General features: G+C 36.5%; 1 pseudogene across 1 annotated transcript; it reads right to left on the bottom strand.

Annotated features, from left to right (window-relative positions):
• Positions 1-14,069: 14,069 nt before the first annotated feature.
• Positions 14,070-17,521, bottom strand: LOC145141366 (putative inactive receptor kinase At5g58300; annotated as a pseudogene). The gene is made up of 3 exons (XR_013722618.1): positions 17,059-17,521; positions 14,964-16,250; positions 14,070-14,883 (listed from the first exon to the last, which is right to left on the bottom strand). The product of XR_013722618.1 is annotated as a putative inactive receptor kinase At5g58300 (transcript).

The following is a 17,521-nucleotide window of genomic DNA, read 5'->3' as shown; positions in this document are numbered from 1 at the left end:
GGAAATCTAGTTAGCTCTGAGGGATTGTTGGTGAGATGCCAATTGGAGTCGCAAGACTCAAGAATGAGTAGAGATGGCGGTTATGGAGGATTACGGCATGAGTTGAGCAATCAGCCGATGGTGGAGATGTCATTTTCTGTGACCTGAGCGGTGCTATTTCTGTTCCTGTGGAAAAAAGGAGAGGTATGGAGATTTTCGGCTTCCAAGGTTGGGGGTGAGCCCTGTGGGGTAGCTTTGGTTACGATCTTTCATCAGAGTATTTGGGCAGTATGTCTGCCGAGAGGTAATATTAGAGCATGAGCAGGTTGTCAGCGGGGACTGAGATGGTTAAGGACAAGGATACACCCTATTTGAGCATAGTAGGGCATGTATTAGCTGCAGCGGCAGACGATCAAGAAGAGGATATTGGGACGGTGGCTCTTATTGTCTATGATGAGTATCGAGTGTGCTAATGAGGACTCCACTCTTATTACAACCCACGTGATGGAACGTTGGTTGAAGAGTCGAGGATGAGGAATATGATAGTTCATTATTTTCAGACTGAGAGTCAGGGCTACGACTGGACAGTTGAGATGTCCGGTAGTGGGATAGTACGAGGTTTGGAATGACTAGAGGTAGTCAGGATGAGAGGTTTCTGAGGACTTCATCGGAGATTCGAGGTATTTGGAATTGCTCGATCCCCATCGGGGAGATCATCGAGCATTGCGTATCACCTTCCAAGAGTAGGTGCGATGTTAGTGGTAAAAACAGTATGTGGGTTAGATTGTTGGCGAACCAATTGGTGATGGTTCGAACCCTGAGTGGGGGAGAATCGGGTACTTTTGAGGAGATCCGAGATTTGTTTAAGAGCGGTTAGAGAACTGGATAGAGAGGCTTGCGGTGCGGATTCCTAAGACCAGGGTTTTTGGTGGTCAAGGAGAGGTGCAGAGTGAAATAGTGCATGTGGCACGTGTTTGAGAAAGGATGAGTGTCTCCACGGCAAGTGGCCATTGGTCGAAGACCTTGTGGTGGTTAGGAATCCTTCAAGGTTAAAATGGTGAATTCGAGGTGGTTGGCTTGTGAGGTTAGTTCGGCGGTTGAGAATTTCTGGTTCAGAGTATGGGATATTATATGCAGTATGGGAAGGGAAGAAGTTGTTTGGGCAACCAACTTCAGGGTCGTTATGAGTATTCTTGCATGAGGTTTGAGCAATAAAGGAGGAAGTTTCAGATTGTCATCTTCGTGTTCTGAGTCGTTGTAATTTCTCCGTGTTTTAATTTGGGAGATGGAGTATTCCAGGGTTACAAGAGACACGAGAGAAAGACCGGTTGCGAGATTCCGAGGAAGCAATGCGATATCTGAGTATGATGCCATGAGTATGAGATCAGTGGTAGAGTCAAGACACTGCGAGGCGTTGTGATGGTATTCCGGGGTATCCGAGTTTAATGTCCTAAATCTCGGATTATTTTGAGTTTGAGTTTGAGATGACGAGTAGTGTATCAAGTGTCTATGGTTCCGGTGGGGGCCCTTCAGCTAATTGACATCAAATGGATTTTATTTGAGAATGTGAATTGCAGCGAGAAAGAGAGGTTTTGTCACGACAATGGTCGTCCGACGTAGTGATGCTTAGCTCGGATGGGGGTGTGTGTGTACCTATCTATGTTGGGCCGCAGAGCATGAGTTAATGATCGCAGTATGGTGTCAACCTGAGGATGAGATTGTGAAATGGTAAGAGTAAGTGCGGTAAGACTGCATGGAGCTGCAGTTTCAATGAGTCAGTGCAAAGAGGTGTGGTGATGCTACGGGGAGCCGTAGTACTCACTATTCAGTGAGAGGTTGTGGTGATGCTACGGGGAGCCGTAGTACTCACTATTCAGTGAGAGGTCGTTGTGATACTGCGGGGAGCCGTAGTACCCACTAGTCAGCTTAGTCAGCGAGAGAATGTTGTGATGAAGTGCTCTCTGATCAGAGCTTGACGCAGAAGAGTTTTAGGATTGGGTAGCCCTAATATTTGAGTGTGTGGAAGCTTGGGGTCGAACCAGGGGCGAGACTGGGGTCTCCATGTTTGTCGGAAGTCGTTATATTCTGAATTGAGTAGTGGTTTTCGTGGCCAAAGAGAAGTGGATCAGTGAGGTTCGCATGGGTTGCGGGTCATGAGTCATGAGTTGAGTGGTTCGTTGGGCCGAGTGGTTCCAGCTCTGGGTCAGATCGAACTCTCGAGTTTGAGTTTGGCTCTGGTAGTGCGTTGAGTAGGCAGAATGAGATTCCGGATTCAGAGCTGAATTTCATTTGGAAAGGGGTATTGCTTCTATCTGGTGCCTTAGACCTGAGTGGGTCAATTTGTTGGTGTGAGAAAACCACGAAATGCATGAAACTAATGAGTAGTAGACGACAGAGGTCGAGGGTGAAACGAATTCCGTATTCGCTTGAGGAAAAGCGAACTTCGTGACTTGTGTGTCACACTGGGCCGAGATAGCTAGTGTGGGAAGGAAGTCAGTGAGACATGTTGAGGTGTGCAATGGGTAACCTTTGGAGGTTCAACTGTGGAGTCAGAAGTTGACCTAGTGCTCAGTATTAAAAAGGGGTATGAAGAACGAAGCTGGGACTTGTGATTGTGATGTCTGAGGACACTTCTGAGCGAGCCTGGTTATTCTCTTGTGTCTGAAGGGCAGAGTGTTGAGGATTCTTTGATCGGATGGGTTCTGATAGCAGTTTAGTGTATGATCCCTGGTGGGGTGTGGACCCTTCCGTTTCTTGGAGCGTGATTTGGATCATTAGCATGTTGATATGAGTGAGCGGTAGCCGATTGTTGGATTTGGTCTTGTGAGAATCAGAGGATCAGTGAGTTATCAGGGTTTGATATTCGAGGAGCGAATATCATGGTGATCGCTTGAGTAGGCGGTCTGGCGGCGGGTCAGGCCACTAGAGCTTCCGGATAGTGGGAAGGAGTATATTAGCGACGGAAGAGTTGGTTCAGTTCTGGTCTTGGGAGTTTTGTGTGGTTTCGGGTGTCCATAGAGAAAGATATCGGTGTAGTATGAGATCCTTTCGGTGGTGCCTTTTGGGTTGATGATTTCATTATGTGAGTGGTTAAGGAGTGATTTCGAGGGCAAAATCTAATTCAAGTGGGGGAGAATTGTAACATCCGGATTTTCAGGGATATTATCGTGTAATTGGATCTTGTGATTAAAGAAGAGACTCGACGAGTTGAGGGTCCAACTCGCCGAGTCGAGCCGAGTTTTTTCTGTGGACTTAATGAGTGGACTCGACGAGTCCGAGGAGGGACTCATCGAGTAGGCGCTGATTAGAGAAACCCTAATTTCCCAGGTTTGAGACCTATTTAAAGGAACTTATAGCCTCATTTGCGGCTACCCTTCCTTGAGAGCAAACCCTAAACGTGTATGGAGAGCCATGAGAGTCTTAGAAGCTAAAACTTGGAGTAAACTAGTGCATTTCTTGAGGAGAAGAGGAGATCACCCATCAAGGGAGCTAGAGAATCAGTGGATCTGGTGTAACTTCGTGCAAGGGCTTGAGTAAGAGGTAAAAGCTTGCACCTTTCTTGTTATTTTGCTTAGATCTTGTAGATATGGAAGATTAGGGTTCTTCCACCATTGTTAGGACTTTGTATGCATAAGGTCTCTCATGAGGCCTAGACTTCAAATCTGGACCTTGTGAGGTCCAGAGAGTCCAAAGATTATAGCTTTAGTTAACCATAGAAGAGTTATTGTGGTTAATCATCCTTGTTAGAGTTATATTGGAATTATGAGCCTTATATGCCATGTTTAAACGTAAAGCTTGAAGCTTTACGTGACAATCGACCCTCAGGATGGTAGATCTAGTGTTTGGGGTGATGGATCTGCCTTAAATCGTCTGAATGAACATTTGGTCTGAATGAACTCGCCGAGTCGATGAGCCGGCTCGACGAGTTGGTTAGGGTTTGTCCTGAGGAACCGAATCAGGCGATAGCTCGACGAGTTGGGGGTCAACTCGACGAGCTGAGCTGGACTGTCACGAGATTTCTGAGGAAAGTAAGTGGACTCGACGAGTCGCAAGGGTGCACTCGGCGAGTCAGGTCAAACATGGACTGTTGACTCGAGTTTGACTTCTGTTGACTTTGGGGCTTTGATCAACATAAGTAGTAGAGACCATGAAGGGGTAAAATGGTCTTTTATCCACTTCAAAGAGTTAAAGGGAGGTAGAATAGCCTTCGGTCATTAGAGCTGTGATTAGAGTATCACTTAGAGATATTCATCCCTTGTGTTAGGTGGAGGCTAGTTCGAGATTCGGAAGCGGGGTCTTTACTTGTTGCTGGTCAGGTGAGTCTTCTCACTATACTTTACCTTGAGTGGTAATTAGAGTTATGTGACAGAGTATCTTGTATGCTATGTATGTGATATGTTTGCACTGCATTATTTTTATGTGATTTATGCTGTGTGTATTCCAGAGTTACAGAGTTAGGACCGGAAGGTCCATAGAGTTAGGACCAGAGGGTCCACAGAGTTAGGGCCAGTGGGCCCACAGAGTTATCGCCTCGAGTGGCTAATATGTGTTATATGTGGTATTTTGGGGAACTCACTAAGCTTCGTGCTTACCGTGTTATGTGTTGTGTGTTTCAGGTTTTTCTCAGGATCACGGGACGGCACCGGCTCGATTGTACACACCAGAGGGAGAGTTATGTTTTTGAGGATCCTGGATTATCATTTAATTGAATATGGAGTTATGTTTTGTAATTTAACAAAATAAGATTTTTACGAAAAGTGTTTTAAGAATTAAGCGATTATAAATAAATATTTTAGTTTTGAAAAATTACGGTGTTACATACCGAGTCATAGCCTCGAGTGGCTTATGTGTTGTATGTGGTATTTTGGGGAACTCACTAAGCTTCGTGCTTACCGTGTTATGTGTTATGTGTTTCAGGTATCTCAGAGGATCGCGGGAAGGCATCGGCTTGATTGTACACACCAGAGAAAGAGTTATGTTTTGAGGATCCTGGATTATTAATGGAGTTGTGTTTTGTAATTTGAATAAACGAGATTTCTATACAATGTGTTATGAAAAGTATGCGATTTTAAAATGAAAATTTTGTTTGAAAAATTACGGTGTTACACGGCAAGCCTAGGAGATGATGAGGATCGAATTCACGAGGTGAACATACTTGGTTCACGAGGTGAATCTCAAATTTTCACCATATAAATAGAAGTTCAAGGGGCAGTCGGGTTTGGTTGTTTCTTTTTCACTCTCTCACCCCCGATACTCTCTCTAGCCGTCTTGAAGTACCCGCAAAGCCCTGGTATCATCCCGACACCTGAAGCAAGTCCCGACGCCCTGAAGATCCCGAGAAAAAGAGTTTTCGAGCCGAAACTATGCCCGTATGAAGCCCGGTTTTTGGGAAAACATCCCGATTTTATCGGAAACGATTGTTTTAGGAAACGAAGTGCTGCCCGATTATCGTTAAATCATGTGAGTGTATAGTCACTTTCATCTTACACATAGATATGAATTATTTTATATATAATACGTGCTATGTGAATATATATTGTTTATTTATTTGAGATGGATGATGAATGAATGATTTATACAGGTTTTTAAATAAATTTAACTGTATATGTATTTTTATATACAAATATGTTGGGTAAAACATGGGTAGATAGTTGATGTGTGATGAAATAAAATGATGAGAGGCCTCGATGTTATTGTGATCCAGTCATCTAGCGGAGTATGGATGACGACCACAGACTTTTCTAGATAGTCCTGTGGAACGCTGGCAGGCTCGCAACCTGTAGGTGTTAATGAGCTTGGGTGTTCATTTGATGTACTCCATCCCCCACATGGTTGCCTTATTTGACATAAATTGCTGGGAAACCCCCCAAACAGTGTTGTCGCCCCGATGAAAATCCTTAGACTAGGTCCCTTGTGATAGTTGTTTTTAGGGACGTAAAGTGAGGATAACGGGAATGGGTAATCGGGTTATTGTTGTTTGATGAAATTAATAAATTTATTTATTGTGGGTTGAAAACCCTATATGCTCACCAGGCTCCCAAGCCTGACCCACTCAGTTTTCTTTGTATTACAGGTAGTGGCGCGAGAGCATAAGTTGAACAACTTATCAAGATATTTTGATTATAGGCCTGTAGTGTATATAACTGTTGTAAGGCTTATAATGTGCCGTTTATGCTTTTGGTTTGTATCGGAACATAACATCCCGAGTTTTGTTATATAATGAAAATACATTTCTTTAAGAAATGCTTTGGTAAATCTTATTTTATCATATTTCGTTTTAGGAACAAATTACGCAACTCTTTTAATCAAAGGATTACTCTGAAATTATTTTAAAAGCATAAATTAAACCGGTCTTTTCTGGCCGTGAATTTGGGGATGTCACAGTTGGTATCAGAACATTAGTTTAAGCGAACTAGGAATTTGTAGGATTTCTAGACTTAAACTTAGAATGCTAAGTGTAAGTTTTGTTTTTACTAATTAAGTGTATGATTGTTGAAATTTCATTCACTAGTCAACTAATTATATTTGTTTCTTGAAGACCCTTTTTGAAATTGATGTGGAGGATGCGAATGTTCGCAAAGTTATCGACAGCCACATGGCAAGGGCTTGGAGAACCTACAGATCTCAGTTGCATGATTACTTTAAAGGGATTGGAGGACCAGTAGATCCAACAAAGGCAAAGACTACACCCCCTCCAAATATGGGTAGCAAATATGATTGGGAGTATCTTTGTGATATGTGGTGTGAGCCAAAATACATGGTAATGTTTTAAAATTTTTTGAAGTATAATACTATTTACTAAATTCCATCTAATATTTTTTTGATTGATTTGGTTGTTAATCCTTAAAGGAGACTGCAGAAAAGAGGGTTATGGCTCGTGGAAAGCGTAAAATGAATAGTAGAAATGGTTCAAAAAGTACAATATGCTATCACATCGAACGTGGACTTGATTTGGATTCTTCAATGGGTCAAATTGAGACTTGGAGGCTTACACATTGGGATGAGAAAAAAGGGTGGAGATCTACCGATGCAGCTGCAAAATATTTAAGTTTACTTGCTCATTTTTTATTTGTACTTATTAAAACGGATTAGACTTTTTAATTATAAATTGTTTAATATCGTGCTTACATCAGACGTTGACAATGCATAAACATACTAGCATTTTAGGCATTATATTTATTTAGCATTGTAGCATTGTACTTACATCGGTCCTTAACAATGCATAAACATATTAGACATTGTAACTATTTATAAATGCTTAATGTAAAGAAATAATCTCATCTATTGTATACCAACTGAAGAACTAATTGCAACAGACTTGGACATTACATCATACATGGACATTTTGGCATGTTAGACATTGTACTTGCATATTAGCATTATAATTTGCACATATGTACCTAATTATTCTTTCAGTAGCGGATTGGGTATTTTTTTTAACATTTTTTATCATTCATTTCAACATTTCTTGCACCATTATTGGAGTATGACCTGGCCTTACCCATTGTAACCCCTTCTAAATGTGCTTTATTTGGTAATTAATTGGTATACTTGCCTTATAATTTGTCCTAACATGAAGAAATGATGAAGCCGAGTAACGAGAATACCGTGGAATCAATGAGCGACAAGTCTATCCTAGAGAAGGTACTTGGACGCAACTCTGTTCGTTTGTCAGGGTGGGGACGTGATCCTGTTGGTATTAGTAACACCACGAGTACTAATAAGAATTCAAAGCGCCCTACTTATGATGAATTAGTGGATGATACTCAAAATTTGAAAAGAAGATGTGCAATTATGGAACAATTGTTGATTGAGAAAAACATCATGCCTCCTCCTTCAAGTACATCAGCAGGACTATCCGAAGGTGATACATTTGACTGTGATACATCTACCCACTCCCAGTATGGACATTCTCATGGTGAGAATATTGATGAGCTTGATCATATGGAATGAATATTCAAGAATGTTTAGTATTTTCCGAATTCTCGTACCTATTTATAACTAGTTTTTAGTTAGTAGTTGAAGTATTTCAATTTTAGTAGTTGAACTTTTTATTTGTGGTTGAACTTTTTATTTGTGGTTTGAAGTTTGAACTATGTTATAACTTTTTTAATTAAAATTAGTATTTTTCCCGCATATGTTCCTAATTACACCAATCCATTTTGTATTTGTTGTGCATATTGGATCATTATTAACTACATATATTATGGTTAATGCCCACACATAACTACATTTTTACCAACACATCCATATTTTTTTCAACACATAAAAAAATCAATACCTACACATCTACAAGATTTACCTACACATAAAATACTTTTACCAACACATAAAATACTTTTACCAACACATTTTTTATAACTCGTGTCACTAACACTTTTTAGGGGCATGTCACATGATTTGCCACCTTGGCATCCACGTCATCAATGAAGACACATGTCATCGTCCATGTCATCGGCCACGTCATCTTCCCAAAAAATCATACATGACCTTTACCAACACATAAGTATTGGTTTTACCTACACATACATGTGTAGGTGTTGCTTACTCTATGCCCACACATTAACTATGTGTGGGTAAATATCTATATCTACAGTCATGAGCCAACACATGTTAACACTTAATTTATGTGTAAGTATAGCTAATTTCCTACACATAATGGGCTTTTACCATCACATAATATGTGTGAGTAAAGGGCTAAATTTCTTGTAGTGATTGTTTTTATAAAATATAACGGAAATTCGTTTTATCCAAATTCAAAAAAACAATTGATAGAGTTCTTCATAATACTATTTTAATGAGTTTGTAATATATATATATATATATATATATATATATATATATATATATATATATATTGTTAAGGATGCAAACGTTTTGTTTAAATTATTCTAAATTTTTATAAATCATAAGACGTGAAAATTTTCTTTCTCTGAGTTAAAAGTCATTTTAAAGGTTTATAATATATTGTATATTATGAACTTTTTGAAAATGAATTTTTGAAAACAATACTGTTTAGATACCAAACTTTATTTTAAAAAATTATAAGTACTTTTCTTTTTTACTATTGAACATATAATGATCCAAAATGAGATGATTCAAAATATTTATGATTAAAAAAGAATTATGATTTAACATGTTTTATGATCCTTAATTTGTTATGATCTAATAATATTTTGATTCAAATATTTTATGATCATTAATTATATCTTTTATGAGTTAAAATTAAATAATTCAAAATATATAATGATCCAAAATTTGTTTTCTGAACACATACTTTATTTAACTGAATATATATTTATGATCCAAAATCATATTATTCAAAAATGATATGATCTAAAATACTATGATTGAAAATATTATGATTCAAAAATAATATGATTAAAAAATAGTATGAATAGATGATATTATGATCCTTAATATTTTTAATATTTAAACTTTTATAATTGTTAAACATTAAAAATTCGAACTGATATTTAGTATAAAAAATCAAAAAAATCAAAAATATAAACAAAAGTAAGCAAAACACTATTATCTTCAAGTATGTAGTAAACACATTAAAAAATAAAAAATAAAAGAAAAAAAACGAAAAAAAGTTAACTTAAAAAAAACGAAAGAAATTAAAAAAAAAATGAAAAAAAATAAAAAAAACTTGAAAACCGAGTGTGTATATGTTTAATTTTTTTTTGAATTTAAATAAAATTAAAAATAAACAAAAATAAATATAAAACTCACTTAAATGACGTAACATGGATGTTCGACGCACGTGATTAAATGCTCGATTCCGTATTAATTAACACGGACGTGCGTTGCATGCGAACGCGTCACACCCAAGTATTGTGTTTGACGTTTGTGCTCTTGACGAAGTGATTGGTGGAGAATTGCTCTTGCGATCTTGACCATTTTTTTGAATAATCACAGGAGCCAGACACTATATACCAAAGTATTGTGTTTGACGTTTGTGTCATTGACGAAGTGGTTGGTGGATAATTGTTCTCGCGGCCTTGATATAATCTTAAGTCGTGCCTTAAAAAAGATCATGACTCGACATGTTCGAAAGACTTGAGACTCGGCATTGACACCAAACCACATCTATTCCTAACAACCCTAATACCTAACGTTATTTAGAACCTTATATGGCAATCGTGTAAATCGTAATGTAACGAATTAATCGGTTAAATTTTCCATTTAACTCGCTAAATCAATTAAACTATTCTTTTAGCATACTGTTCAAGTGGTGGCGAATTTGACTTGAAATTTTTAAGATATAATATGTTTTGGTTTAAATGTAATTGTTTTTAAATTGGGGTAATCGCTCTTTGAGGAAACAATTGTAACCAAGTAAATAATTAGTATATAATAAATACGAATTAATTGCTATATTATCGAAACAAAGATTTTACTAAATAAATATATTATATTTTATAACCACATTTACATAAATAATATATATTATATATAGAAAATAACTAGAAATATATGGACACCATATGCCGTGTTATATTATTTGCCGGTGATTCTAATGTCATCAAACTATTTAGTATGATCAAGATTACTTGAGATAAGTAACACCTCAATTTTAGTTATATTGAAAGCTTGGAAGGTACAAAATACACACTCACATGAATATATTTGATCTTTAGAACACCTAGATTCGGGGGCAACGCCTTACCCATACTAGGGTTCTAACTTCCAAGGGCGGCACCCTAGTGGGGTCCAAGGGACAGACCCGTTTGTGTATCTATTAGCGAACACTGACAAGGGGGGCGCTTTTGCAGGGTGCATGACAACGCCTCAAATCGTAATGGTTTCCATATGTAACAAACGTGTTTGTTGGGAGTATACATGACTTTCCTCTCCATTTCAAAAGAGATTAACTTCTAATGTCTTTATAATGACTTTCCCCTCCATTTCAAAAGAGATTCCAATTTGACATAACGGATCTTTTACACAACATTTCTCTACAAAATTATTGTCTCGAAAACATAAACATCAATAAGTGTATTGTTTTATGTATCTTTGATTTCGTCTGAAATCGAGATATTGATTTCTTAGATTATACCTAAACAACTTTCTTGTTAACCTCGAAATTACATATTTTTTTTATGTTCATTATGATATTCAAAAACATTTCTTCTAATATTATATTCACTAACAATGTATTGGGTTGATGGAGTTATATGAAAAAATGGTGTTGGTTGGAACCAACTCGCAAAAGAGCGGAAACAAATAGCTACTTAAGTTAAAACTTGATTTCCCTAAGGGTGCCCGAGCGGTTAAAAATAAACGGGAACGATGGGGAGGTACCCCAAGATAACCAATCCTCCACACATGGTATTGCAACTTTGTTGCTTTAAGTAGGTTCGTCAACTCGTTGCTCCCATCTTTCTCTTTTCTCTTGCACATTGTGCTTCTTTATTTGTACCATATGTTGTTTTGTATATTTCTAATTTAGTGGACCGGGAAATATACCATTTTATAAGATTGATTCTATATTATTAAGGAATCAAAAATTATCATGCTAAAGATTCCCTCCAAAAAGTTGTCATTTATTAACCTACTAAGGACGCGTTTGTTTTGTGGGATTCCTAAGGAAAGTGAAGGAAATGGAAACTAGAATTAGTAGTCATCGTGTTTGGTTTACCAATTGAATGGAATCGGATTTCCATAATCATATTTTAATTATGTAGTTGATTTCTAAATATTATTTTACCCTTCATTTTAAAATATTGTATATGTCTTTTTAAAACATCAAAATATCATATATGTCATTCTTAAATATTAAAATCTGATATGTCATTCTTAAACAACAAACTATCAATAGTAATATCTAAATAATCCACCATCTACAACATGACAATATTCAACAACAAAAAATAAACAATAAATGCATACATTCTATGGAAAATGCTGAAGATGAAACAATTTGTTTGTCAAAAAAGTGACATTTCAATAATTTAAAAGTAGATATTTCATTATTATAGACGTAAGGATAAAATGTTAAAAAAATTTAATTATTATAATAACTAGTTTATAACCCGTGGAAACCACGGTTGCAAAATTAATTAAACTTTCATAATAAAAATTCATAATTATTAATCAATTATTAATAATTTTAAATAATTTGTTAATTAAGAGATATACCAAAATTTTAAAATTAGTTATAACTTCAAACTTAACATATAATTACAAAAAGTAAATGTTTCTATAAAAAGTTTAAAATCCATTATTTAAAATTTGATAGTGATTTGCCCAATATATCTCCTTGCCACGTGGCATAATATTAATGAGGAATTGTATTAGAATGATACATGACAAAAGTAAAAAAAACTGTTAAAGACATTGTAAAAAAAAATTAGGCAAATATTATATTTTGAAGGTTTATAAATAGTAAATATGATATTAACAAATTAAGTTAGACAAATATGATATTTTGATGTTTAAGAAGGCGGTATGAAATTCTCATGTTGGACAATGTCGATTTTGATCCTAAATCTAGAAACTTTAATTTTTTACGATCAGTGGATTTTTATGTTGTGGTAAAATTTGTATTTTCATATAAGCAAAAATATCTCTCTTGAAGGGGTTTTATTGTATTTTGCCACTGAATCCTAATTCAAAATATGTGTTTTGGGCCGCTTGTAAGAACTTGAAAGACAATTTAAGCATAAATAAAGAAGAAAGTAGGCAAAAACTTTGGGCCAAGTAAACTACCTAGTGCACAAACTGAATTTTTTCTAGATCTTGATCGGATTTTGGCCAAACCGGTTTCTAGCAAAAATATCCAAACGGAGAGTGTTGGATTAGGAACCGGGTTATGTAGACCACGTTGAAAAAACCAAAAACTTTATATAATTTTTGATTTTGAAAAATAACAAAACAGAATTTGCAATACATTCAATCTAAAAACGGAAAGCAAAACATATCTAATAGAAATAGGCAAGTTTTTTAGTCTTCGGATTGTTTTAGGGTTCAAATTCAAATGCTATTTTCTTACTTTTAGTTTTTAGAAAAGTGTTTCTTGGGCATACAAGATAGTACAATGGGTGAAAACCCGTCCAAAACTTTGTATAAACAACAATTTGAATAAATAATGGATGAAAATGACATTTTGGATGAAAACGACATTTTTATATTATATAAAAATCGTTTTTTTTAAGGTTTGAAAACCGGGTTTTAATCCATTTTTACAAACTGTTTCCAACCTTACATATGCCAAACCAATCCAAGACTGTAAGATTGGTTTCACTCAAACCAGTTTCTAATCCCATGCAGGTCCGTTTTTTTGTGCACCTCAGCCTAGCACATTTCAATTACTTTTGTAAAGCTTGTATTTTTCTTGCATGCAAGCTTGGTATATTGTAAGCATATGGTAAGCAACATGACACCTATGGTTTAGCTATTGGAAGAAAATATTCCGCATAATGATGTCAAGTATTAATGTATTATGTAAGGTCGTAGAAGTTTTTGTGGAGTTATCTTGTGAAGTTGATGTCAAGCTTTACTTTTTGATGTGAAAATGAGGATCTCCAAGTTAAGTTTCAACTTCATATACGAGGATTTGGCAACATTAGGTGTTATCATCAACTTAGTTTCAAAACTATCACATTTTTATCCAATATATCCCAAAATATAGAGAAAAAAAAATCAAAATTGTCCAAGTAGAATAAAAGAAATGGGTTTTAAATAGAGCTATCAAAATAAACACTTACAATCTAAGGTTATACCTTATAACAAATAATTTTAAATACGGATCAAAACAGTTGAATAATTTAATTGATGCCGGGAAAAAAATTGTCCTTCATTTTTTGTATTTTATAAAACTAAACAATGAAATATGCTGATACAAACTATACTTACAAGATAATAAAGATAATAATATACAGTACTTTTTTAGATAAAACCTTTCAGGAGGTTGAAGCATTTAAGTATACTTTATGAGATTTAAGAGATTATCCTCAAATTTTACTCATTTACCGTTTAAGGGATAAAACATAAATGCATGTATGAGTATGAGCTTAAAGATAGTGAAAAACAGAAACCCAAAAAGATTGAGGAAATTGAACCAAATTCACTGTTTTAAGCAGATGTAAATGCAAGCAAGCAACTTATTCAATCAAGTCCATGCGTGTACACAAACAAATCTGATAGGCATAGGGTAAGTATCTAAGTATTAGAGAATCAAATATATGTTTTGTTTTTCTTCCTAAGTTTCTTCAGTAACTAGTTTATACGTACTAACCTGTGTAAAGCTGAAATGATGAAGTCTGCACTCTGCACATCTGAATCTCTGGATTTGGTTGATTTATTCAGAGGGAGGCCTGTTTTCAAAGTTGTATAACTGGATCTGCTCCAGCATTCTCACAACTTCATGGATGGTGGGTCGACTATCAGGTGACTTGACAACACAAGCCAAACCAATCTGCAACATTTGCATCATCTCCTCTTCAATGTTATGAAATCTCATGAGCTGGATATCAAAAACCTCAGCTGTCCATTCTTCCCTCACCACTGACTGAACCCACCTAGGCAGATCCACCATCTCTCCTCTCCCTGGAGATTGAACTGGCTGTTTCCCAGTTAACATTTCAAGTAGGAGGATCCCGAAGCTGTATACGTCTGATTTGTGAGAGTGTTTTCGGGTTTCAACAACTTCTGGAGCACGGTATCCAGCAGCATGGGATGATGGTGGTGCAGGATGGAAGTTCATGAGTGGGACTAACCCCATATCAGATATCACACCATCCATTTCGTGGTTGATAAGAACATTTGAAGACTTTATGTTTCCATGGCTGAACTTTGGGCCTCCAAAAGAATGGATATGAGAAATGCCTCTTGCAGTTCCAAGGGCGATCTTGATTCTAGTTTCCCAGTCTAGTGGTATTCTCCCAGAACCACTGTTTCCTGCATGCGGTTTTATTCTAAATTAGTAATGACAATTCACAAAGACAAAAAAAAAAGATTGGATTTTTAAAAATGCTTACCATGTAAGAGGGACATTAAGCTACCTCCGGAGAAATAGTCATACACGAGAAGCTTCTCGTCCTTTGAGTAAAAGTAAGCACGAACAGGGACAACATTGTGGTGATGACTAACTCTCTCTATTATCTCCATTTGCTGTTCAAAGTCTTTCTTGACTGCTGCTACTTCTTTCAACCTTTTCACAACCACAGTGGTTGACTCCTCCAAGACTGCTTTATAAGCTGTTCCGAAACTACCCTTCCCGAGCACCTCAGCAGAAGCACGCAACAAGTCTTCAAGATCAAAGTTATAAGAAGAGCCTTGAAAGAAAACCAGCTTGTTGTTATCAGTATCTAGCACCCCACTACCAAACTCCTCACTTGGCTTCTGACCATTTCTGTTAGTGAAAGACTTCCCTCTCTCAATCCTAGTTATATCACCACTTTCTTTCTTAAGACAGCAGCAGAGGACAAAGATAATAACTAAAACCAAAACTGCAACGCCTCCTCCTGCTGCAATCGCTATAATAGCCCATAATGGGAATTTGAATTTCCTTGAGGAAGGAGGATGGTGTAAACAAGACTTGAGAGGTACACCACACAAGAAAGGGTTTCCCAGAAACGATGCACTTGGTAAAGCTTTGAAGGATGAAGGGATAGAACCGTTGAGATGATTGTTGCTTATGTTGAAATGTTTGAGTTTTGGGAATGTGACATTTGGGATTGGACCAGAGAGGGAGTTGTTTTGGAGGAATAATCCGGTAAGGCGTGAGAGAAACTGGATAGTTGCTGGAATGTTTCCAGTGAAGAAATTGTATGATAGATCAAGGATATGAAGTCGGCGAGGAAGAAAGTCTGGAATGTTACCAGTGAAGTTGTTATGTTGAAGGAAAAGAGAGCGGAGGGAAGGAAGGGAAAGGAGATCAGATGGTAAACTTCCATTCAAGAAATTCGATCGAAGGCTGAGAACTCTCAAGGCATCAAGCTCTCCAAGAGTGTTGGATGGTATGGGGCCTGTAAGTCCAACTGCAGGAAGTCTAACAATAAGGACACGAGTGGCATCAGGTGTACATGTAATGCCTACCCATGATGTGCAGATGTTAGTAGAATTGTCCCATTGGAGCTTTGAACCATGTGGAACAGCAGCTGCAAAAGCCTGTAGAGCTTGTTTATCTGAGTTCAGGTCAGCAAACACCAGAGGAAGAAGGGAAACTATGACAAAAACTTGCAAAAATAGTTGACTGGAGCAGAGTTTCATGAGGATTTTTTCACACAAATGAAGCTTGTGGTAATCCATGTCGAGTGTCTTTCCTGGTTCAGCCACACAAAAAGAAGATTTGGATAATAGTGACAGTAACTTATCTAGAAAAAGAGGAATTAATGAAAAGAGAACCCAATATAACATCAACGCTATAAATGAATTGTCTATAAATGGAAAGGCATGTATCTAATTGGTTATACAAATGCAAGTTTCCTTGTAGCATGTTATCTCTGTATCATAGCAACCTAAATCTGTCTATTTCTGTAGGAAACAAGAAAATTCTATTGCATCAGTCTTGAACTTTGTGGATTTCCCATGCTTCAAGTGAAAAGACACAACGATTTGGTTTAGCAAATCTTCATGTACATGTGAACAAGTTACAGATTAATTCATTCAGCTAATCCACGATAATCAAAGCAATTAACATGTTAAGCTCCACAGTAACAGATTATCTATGTATTAATCAATCTTAATCGATGAACTTTAATTAGGAATATTAGATTACCATAACAATCATCTCATTCTGATAATTTTCTACAGAACAAATTTTTTTTATCTAACTAAACTTCGAACGAACAATAATTCTGACCAGAATGCATTAATTGTTTATTAAATATACAGATTTTATGCTAGTTTGGCTAGTTGCAAATGGCATGCAAGTAAATGATAATTTCGCTAAACAAATTCACGAACAAACACAATATATGATTACATGAACAGTAATATATAACTACATGAACTCTCCGACGAAACAACGAGATTTCAACCTAATATATCTAAACTGTAAATAGCGTACAAACAGAAGAACTTTTCATCGAACAAAACTACACGCACGCCAGAATTTCAATGGAAACTCACCTCTAAACATTAAGACGCACAATGCTTCTGAAGATCTCAAGTTTTAATGTTGAGCTCCGAGTCGTCATTAGAGGTTCAAACTATTAAAGCAGTTCTAATTCCCCGGCCAATGCGTCGAGAACATTCTTCAGAGAAAATCCATCAGCATTTTCCTTACGAAGTTCGGACGATATAGAAACAGGAGATGTTAATTTAGGAGAAAAACGGAATTCGCTCACTTGAAATTGACGTGAAACAGATGAACAAGCATCTAAAACTTCAGCAACATTTTATCTGACACGCTCAAATGCAACGTATATGTGTTGATTGAACTGGATTAGTTTACTTATACTCAAAATTCATCAAGAACTTAGTCTAAATTTGAAGAAATCGGAAGAACACGCACTCACGCAGTAGTGAGTGTGTGTATGTTTGTGTTGGAGAGAGAGAGAGGAATTGAAGCACACTGGTATTGTTGACTCCG

The sequence above is a fragment of the Lactuca virosa genome, chromosome 9 (genome assembly GCF_052849685.1).
Source record: "Lactuca virosa cultivar CGN04683 chromosome 9, Lactuca_virosa_CGN04683_v6, whole genome shotgun sequence".
NCBI lineage: Eukaryota > Viridiplantae > Streptophyta > Magnoliopsida > Asterales > Asteraceae > Lactuca > Lactuca virosa.
This window is presented reverse-complemented; position numbering and strand designations above follow the sequence as displayed.